This window comes from Fukomys damarensis, unplaced genomic scaffold, assembly GCF_012274545.1.
Source record: "Fukomys damarensis isolate Sample0158 unplaced genomic scaffold, DMR_v1.0_HiC HiC_scaffold_3, whole genome shotgun sequence".
Taxonomy (NCBI): domain Eukaryota; kingdom Metazoa; phylum Chordata; class Mammalia; order Rodentia; family Bathyergidae; genus Fukomys; species Fukomys damarensis.
Genome location: NW_022900915.1, coordinates 40622852 through 40641077, shown reverse-complemented (window position 1 = coordinate 40641077; position 18226 = coordinate 40622852).

The window sequence follows — 18226 nt, the reverse complement described above, 5'->3', positions numbered from 1 at the left end:
GATTACAGACATGTGCCACCACGCCTGGCTCTGTTCCCCGCATTCCTGACAGTATTTGTTATTGTCTATAGTATTTATTAAAACTATTCTAGTGGGTATGAAAGAGTATATTGTGTCATTTTGCTGTTACTATAATGAAATGCATGATAAGATTAGTTTCAAACAAGAAGGTATATTCAATTCACAGTTTGTTTGAAAATATTTTCTCTCTTGTTTTATTTTCCTTGTGTGCTTTGAGTTGGTAAGGATTTAAATTTGGATGATGTTCAGTTTATTCACATTTTTTGTTATTCACCATACTTTGAACATAAACCTTCATTTACGTCTCGCAAGATAAAAGTTATCTTTGCAATTGGCTTTTCATAGACACCTCTTTTTAGATAAAGAAGTTCAATTGCATTTCAAGTCCTTTTTCACATCACAAATGACCATGAGATTCTGTCAGGTGATTTTATTTCATCTTTTAAAATGAAAATTTTCTCCTTTTATTAATTTTCCAATATAAAACTTTCTTGCAATCAACAGGTAATTTCTACTTAGGTATTATATATAAACCTTTCTGTACATTACTAAACTTCACTTGCTAGTAGTAAGTTTTGAGGATTTTTGTTCTTATAGTCATTGCTTGTGTAGTTCTGTAGTTTTGCTTTTTTGGTATTGATCTGCCTGACTTTACTATTGGATAATACTTTCATTATAGAATGAATGAGTTTTGGGATGATTTATCTTGTTGTATTACCTAGAAGGATTTATGAAATATGGGTATCATTTCATCTTTAAAGTAATATATGATTCACAAGACTTCTGAGTATGATTATTTTGTTGGAAGATTTTTTTTTTTTTTTTGGTACCAGGGAACGAACTCTGGACCTTGCCCTTGTGAGACAGGTGGCGGCAGCACCACTGAGCTAAATCCCCTGCAGAAGATTTTTTAAATTACTAATTCAATTTCCTTGCTCTTTGCAAGTCTATTCAGACATTCAATTTATAGTTTAGTTAGATTTTTTAGTTGGAAACAATCTATAAGTTTGCCCATTCTCTAATTTCAGTATTTTGGGCATAAAATTATTTACAGTGTCCCTTTATAATTCTTCAATTATTTTAGGAAGAAAAACTCTCTTCCAGTTCTATGCATGTTTTTCACCATTGTGTACTCTGTTTTTCTTTGTTAATCTTGCTAAGAGCTTGTCATTTTTTGGCTTAACTAAATTTTAATTTCATTCATTTTCTCTGTACGCATCTTGTTTTTCTTTTGAATTTCAGTGATTTTTTATTCTGACTTTGTTAAATCCTTTCTTCTGCTTAATTTCAGTTCTGTTTGCTTTTTGGCTGCTCCTAATGGTATCTGAGCACATGCAATGATTCTATCCAGGTCATACATGCAAATGGGAAGATCATGTTACGGAAACAAATATGATCTTCCTTCCTCTGCTATACTCATTTCTCCATAAATCCACTGGGGTGGCTGGGGAAGAAAGCTAAGTTAGAAAAGAAGTGAGGTTTATTCAATAAATACACCAAAATTACACTCATAATTGCTTGGCCAAGTATATTCCCTCTTTCTTGGACTCAGCCTAACACATTCATTTTCATAGCCCTTTTTCAGCTCTATTATTAACCCAAATAATATTATATTGTAATTTCAGCTATTAAAATATCAAATTATTATCATACAATTAATAAAGAAAAACCTTTATTTCTTGAAAATATGGTGTTTATTATTTTTGTACAGAACCAGAGCTAGAGGGAAATCAAGCCCATGGGAGGCATTAAGTGCAGCAAAGCAGCTTGCGCTCTGTCTGTCAGGATGAGGGTGTGGGTGGTGACAGCGGCTGATGGAGGGGCGGGGGGTGATCTTAGTCAGAGGCTCACACATCCTTGACTTCCAGTTACCAATTCCTTCATCTCTGTGCACACGAGGTTTTCTGCCTTTCTGGGGAGATCACCTGACCCCTCTATCATGTGACACATGGGCAATCTAGAGAACCAAAGGGCGGCAACTGAACCCTTGTGGTTGCTGCATGGTGCCTCCAACTTTTTCTGACCGGGTGGGAAGAGAAAGAATTCTCTGCACATCCACTCTGCTGGCTGCACTCAGGGTAGCTTTCTTTGGCCCCACTGCTTGCAGTTGGGGAATTGGATGCAAGAAATTGGTATTCTGTGATGCTCTGTGAATAAAACTGTTCTCCGATTCAGAGACCTTGTGATTCCTTTCAGTAAATGTGTGTGTATTAATATACATAGAGACATTTCATTGTACGCATTAATATCTTGAAAATTTTCACCTCCAAGGAAACTCTTTTCTGTCCCTTCCATGTCACGCTACAATAAAAATATTCTATAAATGTTTTTAACATTTTAAAATTACTTCTTAGTAGATTTACTTGAATATTTTGTTTCCCTTATCTTAACAGAAACTATGACCTCCCTTTACACATAGATAATATGTATCTTCTTCTTTACATTTAAGCTAAAGAAACTGTTTCCGTTTCCATTATTTTCTGCCCTTTTCTCTTTCTGGAACACAAGGCTTTTTATTAGGAAATATTTACAATTTTCTCCGAGAAGTAACTGCTACTGGTAAAATGGTTTGGGAATTCATTATTATTCCATTTTTTCCATATGAAACTCAGGTTCCTTAAAAGATTTTGACATTTAGTTAGAAGCTTTATTTTCAGTTTGGCATAGATTCACAATTATTTCTTTATTTACAAATGCTTTGTTCTATGTTCTTTTGACAGTAGAAATTCAGTTCTCCGATTTTAACCATATACTACCTAAACTCTCCTTCTAATCTTATCTTTTTAATTTATAATTATACTTACTACATGCCACCTTAATGAATTGGAATCATCCTAATTAGAACATCAAACTGGTACAAAAATAACCTCTAAATTTCTATGATTTAGAACGTATAATAGTTTGTTTCATGATGATATACTGTTTTGTGATCAATTTTAAATTTTACTACATTTTATATTGCTGTTAAGATGTCTCCTTCCTGTAGGTTTTCACCTTTACTAAAAGCTAAATTTCTATATACAAAAATCAAAGTATCTCATAGAGAATTAAAATAGACACTCAAATATTATCAATAACAAATGTAATGAAGGAATGAATTCAGCAGCTCTTTCTCTTCTGCACCTACAAAAATCACTTACAAGTGATGGTCATTACTTATATCACCATCATATTTTACACTTTTTTAGTTAAAGCTAAGAAGGAAAATATGAGATAGCCACTATATTTAAACACTCTAGGATTCATTCTTTAATATCACTTCTGCAACCATATTGCAGATAAATCTCACCAGGAATGTATTCACTAAATAACCTTGCCAATATTTAGGGAGGATTTTTGTGCCCATGAGAGTCATGGTTAACTTCAGATGATCCCTTTATGCTTGTGGGGCTCCTTGATTCTAACACTGTCCATGGAAGAAATTCTGTAAACTGTGAACAGTTTGAGTCATGGTGGATCTTAGGAGAATCTGGGCCAGACCTCTTCCATTGTAAATTGTTCCGTAAGATTTGCTCCCAAAGCCATTTAATTTCTGTGTATTTGATGCTGGTTACCATGTTCCCAAGTCAAAAGCAAAATGTGACACTGTTATTCTTCTAAGGCTGCCATTTAACACCACAAATTGGGTAATTTAGGGACAGAAATTCATTTTCTCCTAGTTTCTGAAGCTGGATTTCCAAGACCAATGCACCAGCAAGGAAACTTCCCTAAGGCCTCGCCAAGCGCCCTCCCATGACCTATTCTCTGTGTTTGGACATCTTGGGTGTCTCGTTGCCTTCCTACAAGGACACTGGTCACACTGCTGGGCTTGGACTCTGTGATTCCATTCAATCTTTCATGTCTTTACAGGTCTCATCTCCAAGTAACGTCACATGGGGATTTGGGCTCCAACACAAGGATTTACTTCAGGCTATAGAATGACAGCATGTGCAGCACGTCACACACTGTGTCCTTGGGTTTGCAAGAAGGTCTGAGTGCAGCTGTTCAAGTGGGAGTCTGTGGTTAGAGGTGTGTGTAACAGGAAGTGTTAATCTTTATATTAATTTTTAATTACTACATGAGTAGTAATTGAGCCTTGTTTTAATTTCTAACTGCAGGAATAATAATTTCATACTTTAAGGAGGGCCACCTGTCTTAATCATCACTCTCATTGTGGAAAAGAGTTCAGTGACCTTGTGTGCCACAGGAATCACTCCTCCTGAACAGTGCCAAATTCTTCCAGAGAAGCAGTACCATTGGCGACTCAAGAAGTCTTCAGGTCAAGTAAATCCATTACAGCCTGTGTGTTAAGGGACAAGTTCCCATTCTTAAGGAGAGTCATTGAAGTAGAGGCACAACCATGGGGTGGGTATCTGCCTCCCTCTTTGGGTTCAGAAGCAAGATCAACTTGATCCTACTGAGACTTCTGTAAAAAGGAACAGAATTGAGTGGAAGCCTTGTCCCTGGGACTGTAGGGATGGGAGTGGAAGTTTTCACTTCCAGCTCCTAAAATTCCTATTGAATAAGAAGTAAGATATGTTTTTACTATGACACATTTATCTTCAAGCCAAAATATGCCTTGTTTTCAAAGGGTTTGGTTATATGACCTAACTCTTCTGTAGCAAAAAGGCTCTATTACAAATTTGTGATTTTCTATATCCATTTCCATGACTCTACTTGAATAAAACTATAAAATTTGAGCATGATGGGTACATGCACACAGTAACCCTTAACATTCCTTGTGCAATATATTCTTCCTAAGAACATAATAAGAACCACTTAGCTGATACTGCTGCTCATTTTATAGCATTGGCACATAGTACACTATTTATCCTTAAATTACAAGAAGTGAAATTTATGAAAGCTTCCTATTTAGTTTTAAACTGCAGTACACAAGGACACCAAAATCTGTGAAATAAACACTCATAGCAGGTGTATTTTAATTATGCACATTTAAAACTGCTTTCCTACGATGACTTAAGATGTGTTATCCCCATGTACCCACTCCACAAAGGAATTTAAACATTAATGCACTACAAATGTGTACAAATAAAAAATAGTAAAAAATAAAAGCACTGCTTTTCCTGTTGGCTATCTTTAACATTTATTAACCTCAGTCTCTTCACTTACAGAGCCCTGTTAAAGTCCCTTTACTTTAATGGGAATTGTTTTGGCATATACTAACTAGAACACAACTAAGGCACTTCTTCTATTGGCCATAGCCACTGTGACCTTTCTGGGATGAACTTCTCATATCTATAATTTGGAACTAATCATAGAACTTCAAGTGCAGAATTACTTTGTAGATTACAGTGTATAATGAATCTATTTTACTATCTTGATAGTATTTTGGTGAACTATAAACCTTTTTTTTCTTCATTTCTCACACATTATACAGATTCTCACTTTTCTCCTCTTAACTGCCATGAGTTGTAGGAAATTGGGCCCGTGGTACCCATTGGGGTTGTCTTAGCACTTACTGTAGGATAGACCCTAGACATAAACAAGATCATGATGTAGGTTTCTGTCCTGGAAAAGAAGTCTGGGAACAGTAGCTAAGATCTGGTATAGCAGCTCTATTCCAGTCAGGCTTTTGGATCTACCCAGTCATTTTGGGACATAATCCTAATGCTTTGGTTCCATATTCAGAGCTTCCTCATGACCCAGTAGAGCTTCGGGTGCTCCAGCCAGTATTTCTGTATTCTAAGTATGAAGGGGATGAAGGATGGAGGCTGAACAAGCATGAAAGTGTTCTCTTCTCAATTAATTCAGCCTGCTTTAAAGAGAATTATTTCTAACTCTACTCAATGAATTATACATGTAGTTCACTGGCTAAATGTAGCTTCAAATACATACACATATTATATCATAAAATATATACAATATATTACATATTATATAATATGTAATATATTGTATATATTATAAATATATAATATATTGTATTATATATTATACTCAAAAAGATATATATAAGTATATACAGATATACATGTATTATATATCCACCATGACCAAAATCAAGAGTTTCAAAACAAGGGTGAAGAGAAAAATGAATAACATGTAGCCAGTTACAAATTTTGGCATAGCTAGTATCAGTTGAGAGAGAAGAAGGAGGATAAGGGGATGTAAACATAACTAATATGTGTTATGTACATGTACTAACTTCCCAACATGAATGTATTCATTATGTATTAATAAAAATAAAAGGTTTAACATTAACATCATAGACCTAAAATTTTATTGTATTTAAAATAACTATTTTGTGATGACAATATAGAATTTTTTGTAAAAAAAAGACCTGGATTTATTTTATGCAAGAATATAATTCACCGCATGTCATGGTCTAAAAATATGAAGAAGTAGGTTACTCAGACTCTCTTTCATATTTCCCAGTTCATTCCTGACCACGTTCCTCCACTGTGGAATGAAAAGATGTCTTGGCTCAGACTCAGAACATGTATTATCTAGTTGTTTGATTTTGAAGGTTTGTTACTTACATAGTTATCTTCAGTGAATATAAAATGATATGAAAATGCTTTAGTGATGGTGATTTTTGAGGTAAATGTAACACAAAGAATATAAAGCTGCTGTTTAGCTGAGAAATCTCAGGTATGATGGAGTCACCTTGGAGCAATTGCAATGTGTTGGATAATTCCACTGTCTCTGATACTTTCTTGTCAGATGTAATACCCAGCAACCACAAGTTAAAGGAGGAAAGGTTTATTTTTGACTCACAGTTGATACCTCTACAGTGCCTAGAAATTTCAGTCCATAATTGACTGGTTCCAAGGCAAGGCAGCATGGCAGAAGAGGCTGGCTCATGTCATGGCAGCAGGGAGTAGAGAGGGATCAAGGGAGGAGGAGGGAGACAGAACCTTCCCAGTGACCATCTCTTACAAACAGGCTGCACCTCTCAACATCACATTTGTTTAGCCCACCGGGGAATACCATCTCCTTATCATCCAATCGTCTTCCAAAAGCTCCACCTGTATGCCCTGATGCTGGGGAGACCTTGACATAAAAACAACAACACCCAAGTAGGCTTTAAAAGCTCTAATACACCATTCAACAAGACGACTTTGCTACTCATTCTGTTCCCTTGAAATTAGAGCTTATATACTGGTCTTATGTAGGATGTTAACTGACACTGACTGCAATAAAGTAGCTTCAATTTAAATGTGAAGGTCAAGATCAGAGCTTAAGGATGTCATTTATTTGTAGCTCTTTCTTGTGAAAAGCTTGTCTGTACAGCTGCTTCTTTATGAACTTCCTTTGTACAATGGGAGTGATGATGACTTTGATTAAAAATCGGTAACAGGCAAAATTTATTAAATGCCACTTTGAGGGCCTGTTCTCTGCACTCTGTGTGTTTTGATACATTTATTTCATAAGGCTTTTGAGAAAGAGGGCTTATTGAAAGTAGCACGCTACTCCAGAAATAGAAAGAACCCAATGACTGTCTTTCTAAGTCAACTTACAGCAACAGAAAATAAATTGATTTCCAGCAGCAGTTTTTGTTGCTGCTGAGATGGAGGTAGCATTTCTCCCAGACAAGAAATGTAGGACTTTGTTTCCATGGATACACAGAGACTTGTAGAAAACTCCAGTCCTTTCATCAGATGTCAGTTTATTATAAACACCAACAGGGGATAGTGAAAATTTAAATATTTAAATTTTAATATTTTCCTTTCCTTTTCTTTCCTAATGGGTCTTCCAGGGGCAAGAACAAGGGTTACATATGACTTCTCTTATTTGATTATATGGAATAAAATAGGGATTTTTTTCTATAAAGTCCTACTCATCCAGAGAAACAATTGGTTTTGTCTCCATTTTTGAAACTAAAATATTAACCTTTGATTAACATAGCACCAGTGGCCTCAGCGTCCCTGAAACATTGGACTCAGTCTTTGTTCTGGGGACTCCTCTGTGTATTTCAGGAGATTTAATAGCCTTACTGCCCTGTACTCACCAGAGACCAGTAGCATTTCTCTAGCCATTCCAACCAAAACTTGTCCTAAGGGTATAGAAGAAATCCTGGAGGACCACTAAATTCTAACCCTCTAGTTCAAGCATAAAATAAAGCTAGGTGGTGAAATCAACTACAAAGACAAAAATATTCACTTTGGTCATCTTAAGGATTTCTCTTCCTAAAATATCAATGTTCACCAATTAGAATTTGTTCAGTTCTGTATTATTCATTTAAGTATAAACCAACTAATTGGTTCTATATATTTATATTGATAACTGCAATAAGATTGTCAAATAGAAAATTTATATTACCCCTGCCTTGTATAAACTAATAGTCACATAAAGCACACACAATAGATTTATTTCTGCTCCATGACATGGCATATAAAAGGATAATGAAATAAACCAAGGCTGAAAGTGAATGAAACAGTGCAGCAAATTGAGGAAGCATTGGGAATCCACAGAGTCCTCAGAAGCTAGGCGTCTGTAAAGTATTAACTCAAAGTCAGAGTGAGCTAAAAGCCACACATCCTGTTGGAGTAATAGGTTGAAGTCAGTCAAGCTGACAGGGATTTAGAGGCCACAGTATATCTGCAGATAAGCATGTTGCCAGCCAAGGGGAGTCTTAGCTCGTTGATGCAGCTTTATTCTCAGCTCCTGGTGGGTGACTTCCCAGGGACGGTCCACGTCGGATAATGAAAATTGTCCAGCACAGTTGAAGAAAAGAGTTGAGGAAATACGTGAATGTATAAATTTTCTTAAAGACCAAAGGAATGTGTGGAGTATGTAACTCATAACTAGAAAAGATCAGAAAACAGGGCTCTGTGGAGATATATAAAAATTTAATTAAATGACTCTGCAGTTACAGTAACAAAAATAATTTAAAATAAGTAAAACTTCGGACTTATCTGGCATTCCTTCTTTTGCTCTGGTTTTGCTTTACACTCACAGTGCATCTCTCAGCATTATGAAGTATAAAGGTTTTCTGCATATTAAAAAAGAAGTGACCAAACCTAAAATTCCAATATAGTTATGGATAAGTTAATAATTTTTATCAGTGAAGAACTCTGGCAGCAAGATTAGTACATACTAGTTTCCAAAACTATGCCTTTCTACTGAAGAAGTTTTGCTCCATTCCTTTAAGAAATTACTCAATGTATGTCATTTCCTGGTTCAAATAGCTATAACACATTTGCACATTTCTCTTTTTATTCTCTATACAAGGATATTTGAAGATAAAAATAACTCTCTTACTTTATCCTTGTTTTCATAAACATTTAAATATGTAATATATAGACTAAAATATATGTGATGCCTATAATTACTAAAAGTTGAAATTCCAACTTAAAATATCTTCATAAGAAACACTGTCATATATGTGTATTTTTCATCACCAAGTATCACCAAAGATAATCAGAAAGAACCAGATATAAATAAACACATATTATATATAAAAATAAAAGTTTCATATACAGGAGACAGTGCTTTCACTCTCTTCTTCTTGTTACTAATAATATTAATCAGATAAATCCTGTTATTATTTTTTTATCTTGGCTTATACTGTTAACTAAGATATCTCTTTAATTTTTTAACAGATATTCTTGATGCAAATATCCAATTTTAAAACCCAGAACAGTATTCTTCACAGAAGCAGACTTGATGGGGATTAGTGTATAATTGTGCAAGGGGATTGTCACATAGGTTTGCAGGCTCAGAGGCAGAATAATCCAAAATGGAGGGCAATGGAGAGCTGGATGACCCAGGGAAAAAGATTTCTGGCACGTCAAGAGGGGTCAAAGACACAGGGCCAGTGTGAGGCCAAAGGTCTGGAGGCCAACTGGACGCTCACTGGTCTCAGGTTTTGTTGAAAGGCTGAGAACCGGCCACTAATATCCAAAGTTATGGTACCAAAAGGTGCACGTGTTCAAGTAGATGCAGTTCTTCAAAATATGTGCCAACTTCTTTCTTTTTCATTCCAAGCAGGCTACTCACCTATTGCTTGTTGCCATGAACAAACAGGCTGGGTCTTTCTCCCTCTGAGTGCCAGCCTTCATGCCCATCTATCTGGAACATCCATCTGCGAGGCCGACAAAGCAGAGTTAATGGCCACAAAAAGAATTCTTACTGACCGTTCTTTCAATTATTTTGTCCAGAGAAATCTATTTATAAGACGTGATGCCAGAGACATAAACTCAGACAACAAATCTCCATTCAGCTATTGTGAATTGGGTTTTCTCTCTATCCATAAATTATAAAATATCACACTTTGTCATAAAATAATGGTTTGAGGCCATAGAGCACAGAAACTCCAGAGTGGAAAATCTGTGACTGATTCTCTGGCCCTGAGGAAACAAGGACGTTCTCTCACCAACCCTCCATGGCAGGTAGTGGAACTGATGATTGGTATATATGATGTTAAAACTGTATTCTTTTTTTTTTAATACCCAGGATCAAACTCAGAACCTTGCATTTGTGAGGCAGGTGGCACCAGCACCACTGAGCTAAATCCCTGACCCTAAAACTGTATTCTTAAGTTGTATCAAAACAGAAGAGAAACTCAGGACCTTAATGAAAGTCATAAATCCACCAGAGATCGAGGGTCTTCACTGTCTGGTCACACTTAGGTTCATCATCCTCTCCAAGATGTCTTCCTGAACGTGCACATATTGTGACTTCGGACCTTCCAGCCACCCCACAGCACAGTTCCATCATGGCTCTTCCAGAATCTTTTATTCTGAAGAAATCAGAGCATGCTGTGATGAAACAGAACCAACTGAGAATTAAAGTATTCAGGTTGTGTCTTGACTTGCCTTAGAGTTGGTCAAAGGTAAATTACATAGCATATTTCTATTATGAGTTTTATCCTTCTGCATAGTTCTTTCCAGACAAGTAAAAAATACCAAAACGTGAACAGTATAGAATGATTTAATTATGTATACAACATAGTATTAAAATTATTTGAAAGACGATGAGATTATAAAAATAAGAATAGGATTTTTATTAAATTATCATGGAATAGAAGGTATTTCTACATATGTATACATCTGCTTATTCAAAAGTGATAAATATTCATTTTTCACACTATAGCTTTTTCAAATATCATTAAAATAATTACATCTTGACATTTTAAATCTAATTTCCACACATTTTCTATTTTTTAAAATTTTGCAAATAAAGATATTAGTCTCCTCTAAAAATTTACCTTATGATATTTTTGTTTTATGATATAAACATATACATAAAATTATTAGTTTATTGTATTTCCTTATGATGGGATACAGAAAAAATATCCAAACATTTGATGTAAATACATAATTAAAATAAATTGAAATATTCTAGAGTTGCCACATCACTGATAATTAAAAATGTCAAAATCACAAAGTTGTATCATTCAAGTCATAAATGAAGTATGGATGTCTTTATCTAGATATGTCCGTGCGTATTTAGTTTCACAATTTGGTCTAAATTATATAACTCTGACTTTCCCCAGCTTTCCAATTTATAGAAGGCTTTACTGTTAGACATTTTAGCCTTCATAATCACAGACACAAATACCATAATAAATCTCTTCTTTATTTACCATATCGATGTTATTCCTCCATATAAACCTGACTAATACAAGCATTTAAAGCTGTAATTGTTCCAAATATTTTTCTTCCTGGGCTCACAATATGTTTCTTTAACTTACTCATTAACAAAAACTCAAAGTCATCTGAGAGTATAGTTAACATTAATAATGTCATTCAATAAAATCAGTCAAGCAATGTTGGATTTAAAATATTTTTGAAGAAAAATGGTTAATAGAGATTTGTACACATTTTTGAACTTTCAGCAAAATTTTCTGTACATAAAAGTATGCCCTTTCTGAACAATTCAATCTAGAATTCACCTACCATGTTATGCTTCAAATACTGCCTTTTTGTCGGGTGTGGTGGAGGCTGAGGCAGGAAAATTGCCATACGTTTGAGATCAGCCTGGGTTACAGAGTTAGATTTTGTCTCAGAAAAAAAGAATACTAACTTTCCTTTAGTAGCACTTACTACTAACTGATATTGCTCCTTTTTTTTTTTTTGCTCCCTTCCACTACTAGAATTGATAAAATAATAAATCACATGTATCTTTTGTTTAGTCCTACATCTTTAAAACTAGATATATATTTTGAACATATATACTGCAGTGAAGCGCTTGCCAAATAAATTAATGAAAGAATGGATGATTTAATGATGAAATGCTACTGACTTTAGAGTGTTCTCTAAAAGGCTTTGTACCTGAGAGGAAGCAAAATTTTAAATTAACTTTGGAAATTTTGTTCTTAGAACACGCAGTTGTTAGAGTGAAGTTTCGCCAGGACTGGGGTGAGGATCAACCTTGACTTGATGGAGCGCATTTCCAGGGCTGTCGGTGTGAGCCGTGGAGCTGCGGCGTTGGAGTTGCATGTGATCTCTTGGGCCCTCCTCACTGGCAATCTTCCCTGGTCTCTTCCCGGCCACGAATTAAGCATCTTTGCTGCTCTATGTCTTTCCACCATGGTATTCATGGTTTGGAGCCAGGTGACTATAGACTGAAACCACAAAGTTCAGAGCCAAATTATACCTCTTCCTTTTTACTCACATCAAGGATTGTGTTCGAATGAGAAATAGGTTCAAAAGCGCAAACGTATAAAACTTTCATTTGAGAACGAAGTCCTTGGGATCCATGCTCTAGAAAATTCTCTTAGGAAATCATCTCCCTGGGATCCATTTCACTCTCTTTAGGTTTTCGGGACCTCAGAGGCTGTCATAGCCATGGCCTTAGGGGGTTCACTACTGCCCCAATCTATGTGATGCTGGTTTTACCGGCATGCAGGATGCCACACTTGGGAGGCTATGGTGGATTCCACCCAGACTTCACAGGAGCATCAGGAAAGCCCGACGATGAGCCCATGAAAAGGCGATGCATGAAGCTGTAGGAATGAAGCTAAACGTGCTTGGGAGAACCTAGGAATTTGGAAATGCCAGAAATGTGTAAAGTCCGCTGAGAAAGTTGTGGGCCCTGAGTAGATGCTGCCCAGGAGATGCGATTTGTGGACTACGAGTGGCCACCCCTTGCCTTGGCACCCAGTCCTTTACCACCATGTGCCCCAGATGTTGTAGTGGGGCTACAGGACTCAATGTTTGCTCTGCTGATTTTCAGTTCTGCCTTGGAAACATTCTTATTTAGCTTCCCAGTCCTTCATTTTGCAACAGGAATGTTTACCCAGTGTCATTTCACCTTGGGATCATATAAATGGAATTTACAAAATTTTTCCACCGGTCCAAAGCTGTGAATTCACCTTAAATCTCAGAAGAGACACTGGCATGATTTTAAAAACTGATCGAACTCTTGAGACTTTAAGGAAGTGATTGATGTGTTTCCGGTTGTACTCGGGATACTTGTATTATACGAGGTAGCATTATGACCTTGCTGTTGTTAACTGCATATTAACTGCGGATTAAAAAGATGTTTGGGGTCCGGGGATTTAGCTCAGCGGTTCGGACCGCCTTGCAAGCGCAAGGACCTGAGTTCAATCCCCGGTACCAAAAAAAGATGTTCGGATAGAAGCTGGCAACTCTGGGGAGGAAGTGGTGGTTAGGGTAGAGCGTTGAACTGACTGGCCTTGAAACCGAACCTGGCCCCTGGCGAAACACACTTCTAGATGTGTGCTCGGCTCATGCAACTATGGCTCTGCCCTCTGTGCCTTATCCACTACCCCCTCCTCTCTGGCAATTACTCTTTACCGGCTTAACTGAACCGAACGTCATACATCAAACATCCTTGCTCTTTCTGGCAGAGTGTTTCTGCCCTTAAGCCAGCTGATGATGGAATGAATTAACCCAAAGAGTGGGACAAATTAAATCCCTCTTCCTTGACATTGTGAGTGTCAGGTGTTGGCGTGGTGACGCCAGTGCTGACTAGTAAAGAAAAGCAGTGGGGTTCGAAGGAGATGCCCCTGCTGATTTCAGCAGTAGAAGAAACGTGTGACCCTCAGCTGTGATCACAGGCCCGACTGTGACTGTCTGGCTGCCCATTCTTTGGCGTGGGCACAGCATTAACCGTGGTTTGCACGAGAAAGTGTGTCTTCCCTGACCCCAACTTCCCTTTCCTATTTGTCAGACTTATATGTCCTCAAATGATAACATCAGACCCATCTTATTCTTGTCTATTGTCCTTGGAAAATATCTCAAAATATTCACTAAGCAAGTATTTTGAGTGGGACCCACTTGATGGTTCCGTGCTCTGTAAAATAAATTCTGTATCATGAGGAAAATGGTGCTGCTAAAGATGTTGGAGAAATCCTTACAGTATCACCCAGGCCATTCAGTGACTATACATGAACATTTCCAAACTATAAAAAGAATCATTGACTTTAAACATTAGCTGAAGTTATTTATTTAAATAGGAATAATGAGTTAGGTGTTCCTTGAGACAGCTCTAACACATACCTGAGACAGGGGACTCAAATTCAAGTCTATTTCATATGAAAATTATATTCTTTTACCTGCACTTAATATTGATGGCTAATATTATAGTTACACGATCTCCTTTTTGTCATATTACATGAATTTAAATAGTATGGTTTCTTTAAAATAATCAAAGAAAAGTTTAAATATTATCAATAATAATCCTATTAGAAAAGCTTTCATCCGTATATACAGTTTGCATTGCAAACAATGAAAATTTTATCCAAGAAACTGTATTGTTATCTGACACAATATCATGTTTTGTGACAATCTCAGTATGGAAGAAAATCACTCTTTTACTCAGTCTAAGCAGCTTTCAACTTGATTTTCTGCTTTCACCTTAAACTCTTGAACTGATTTTTATTAGCAGTGGTTTCTCACTGCCCTTTTTTTTCTTCCTATCATGGAAGTCCAGTAAACTTTATTCTTTCACAGAGACTTTTGACAGAAAAGCACAGACTATGATTCATATGTTTTCATATGTTTCTTGTCAACATGGTTATTAAGGTTAATAGATTCTATAAAACCTTCAGAGTGTTTAAACAATTAACTAATGTGCAAATTTCTTTCATTAAAATCTTTACTGTTTTATTATGAGTTCCTCAGGTTCAGGAATTATGTTGGATACATTTCTCTCTGTCTTAGCTCTCAGAAAACTAATTCTACTGCTGCCCACTGAATTTAGTGAATTATCACGGTGTTCTTAGTTAAATGGTTTTATTATTAGATGTCACTGAATTGTGTTTCTCAGTGAATTAATTATTCTATTTTCTAAAGTAATTTACTATGCTTGTTTTCTTGGTTACAATTAACACAGGTATATCTTTTGAATGAGAAAGATGGATACAGCATAGAGGTTTACTTAGATTTTCCTCTGCCTATATAAAATGGGGCAACAGCATTTTCAGTAATTACTTTAAACTCTCTAAAGATTCTTCTTCAGGAGTGGTAAGAGTCTTGGGCATTAGTGAACATTCAAAGCTCAGAGTTCATGAAACAAAAGTACTCTCTCCTGAGCACACATTCACCCTTTAGTGTCTGTGAACTCAAAATAGTCCCATGTTCTGACTTCAGTGCAATACTTCCTTCCTAACAGAAATATATGTTAAGGGAAAAAGGTATACGCTCTGCAACCATTTCAGAGTACTTTGGTGAAAACAGATTTCCTTCAAATCTTCTTTTAAACAATATCAATTGTCTTCCACTGAAGTAGTAATGCTGAGAGAAAGGCACAGTAATAGTACAATTTGGGTTTGAGAAAAGATGTACTGTTTCTTCATTGAGAGCAGTCTGGGAAGTGGGAAGACCTTTAACACACATGGAATCTCCAACTTCCTGGAATTTCCACTGCACCTTTCATTACATTCGGGCACCATGTTGTGCTCCCCTCCCAGGGACTCTTGTAAGGAGCCCTTCCAGATCTTCCTGTATCCAGAAAAATAAAATAAATAATTCCAGCTGTCATGATACAACTCTTCTGCAAACAGCAAAATATTCAATAATTTCCTTCCCTAAGTCTCAATAGTTCCAGCATATTTTCCTGCCATACCTGTTCTTCCTGTGAAATCTAGGTGAATGCCTTGCTGACCCCACACTTCCTGAATTTTTTGTGCTGATAAAACCCGCATTACGTGTATGACACCAAGGTCTTCTGCCAGGCTGAAAATTAGCCTGGCACCTCGTGAATCATGTTTGCAGTAGCCTTGGAAGGGTCTAGATAGCTGACCACAGCAAAGTGAACGATGAGGAAACAATTACCGAAGAGACCCAAGCAGGGGTATCAGTTCCTCCCTTCTAAAATGAGAGTTTGAAACTTGTATAGCCAAAATATTCTAAGTAAATTTTTTTTATTTTTAAAATGCTCTCAAATAACTTTCTTTATGTCCCTGTACAAAGTATTTCCTTTTTAATGGCATTAACACCTGTAATCACATTCCTTTAACCTCAGTTTTTCATATGACTACTCTCAGTCCAAAATTTATGTTTTTCCAATTGGACTACTCTCTTCTTTGTCCTCAGTGCTCATTTTGTATCTGACTTAAAACAGCCAGCCATGCCCAAGTCAGATCTAAAGTTTAGGCTGCCTTAAAATTTCCTCTGGCAGGTGAATTAGGAGACTACCCTTAAACTCTACTGCAAAATTTCAAGATAAAAGCACAATGTAAACAGTATCTTTTTTTCTTTTTTCTTTTTGTTTTGTTTTTTCCAAGGCGTAACATGAATAACTACTCCACAATAGAGTCCTGGCTCCCATCTGAAAACTCACGAACCTGGTCTTTACTGTCCCGATTCCTATCAATTTCTGACCCTTTGCTCTCTGACCAGAATCAATGGATGGGCTTTGCTTACAGCATTCTAGTGTTTCTCCAAATCTTTCAAATTCTTCCTACAAACATACACTGAAGTCTACTGACCCATATGGTCACACACAGTGAGGTGCAAGAAAGAGCCCGATTCTCTTTTACCAATCATCTACAGTAATTAGCTTTCACTTTGCTGGTACAAAATGCCTGATACTCACAATTGAAAGGAGGAGAGATTTTATTAGGCTCAATATTTCAGAGGATTCATTTAATGGTTGGCTGATTTTGTAACAGGAACACCATAGAATGTCATGGCAAAGCAAAGTTGCTTAGCTCATGCTGGGTGAGAGATATACTTACCAATGACTAGGCTAGAAGAAGGGATAGGTTGGAGGAGCATTTTGAAGGTCAGGGAAACTACTTTGTATCATAGAATGATAGATAAAGATTTTCACATTATGAATTTGGCTGAATGTACTACACTAGTTAGCTTTATCTCACTATAAGGAAATATCCAAGACAATTAAGAGACAATGCTTACATTGACTCTTGGTTTTTCCAAGTGCTAGTCCAGGGTTAAGTGGCCCATGTCATTGAGTCTGTAACTCAGTATGGCATATCATTCTAGGTATGTGTGGCAGAGCAAAACTGCTAGCTGTAAGTCCCAGAAGGCAGAAGAAAAATAGGACAGAAAACACCCCCCACCCAGGTGCTTTGAGCTAAGGAAGATCCCAGTGGGCCTTTACTTCTAAAAGTCCATAGCAACTCCCAGTAGTGCTGCCCTGGGAACCAAACCTTTCACAGTGGGATGTTGTGGGGGAGACACCAACCAAAGCTCATCACGCACCAGAGGCACCAAGAATAAACCTTATGTTATGACTGAGGGTGAGAATGATGTATCAAAATGAGTTCATCCATTAAGACAGTGCATCATTATAGTGAGAGACGCTGGTAATGAGGGAGGCTAAATGCGCAAGACAGCAGGTACGTAGGAAATTTCTGAACCTTCTGTTCAATATTGCTGCAAAACCAAGCAATGTTGTAAAATTGTGTAATAAACACACACACACACACACACACACACGCATGCGCACACACACACGCACACACACGTAAAGTCTTCCAGGCTAGCACTGACATAGCAATGTTCTTTCTGAAGAGCAGAAATTCAGCATCTCTAGAGAAATTTCTATGTTCTCTCTTCTTTCCCTTCTTCCCCTCCTCCCCCTTCCTTTCCTTTCTTCGGGGAGAGGTTCTCCCTGACAGTGGGGCCTATCTCTATAGTGATCGCATTTTATAAATGTGTAAATTTTAGCCGCCAAATTTTACTTTTGTGGGTTTGGTCTTTTCATTTAGGATGACAACGACAATTGTATCTCCCATAAATAACATCAAAAATATTTGTTTTCCAAACACCCGACATATTAAGTGCCATATTTGTACCCCATTCTTATCAGAAGATAAAAACTTGAC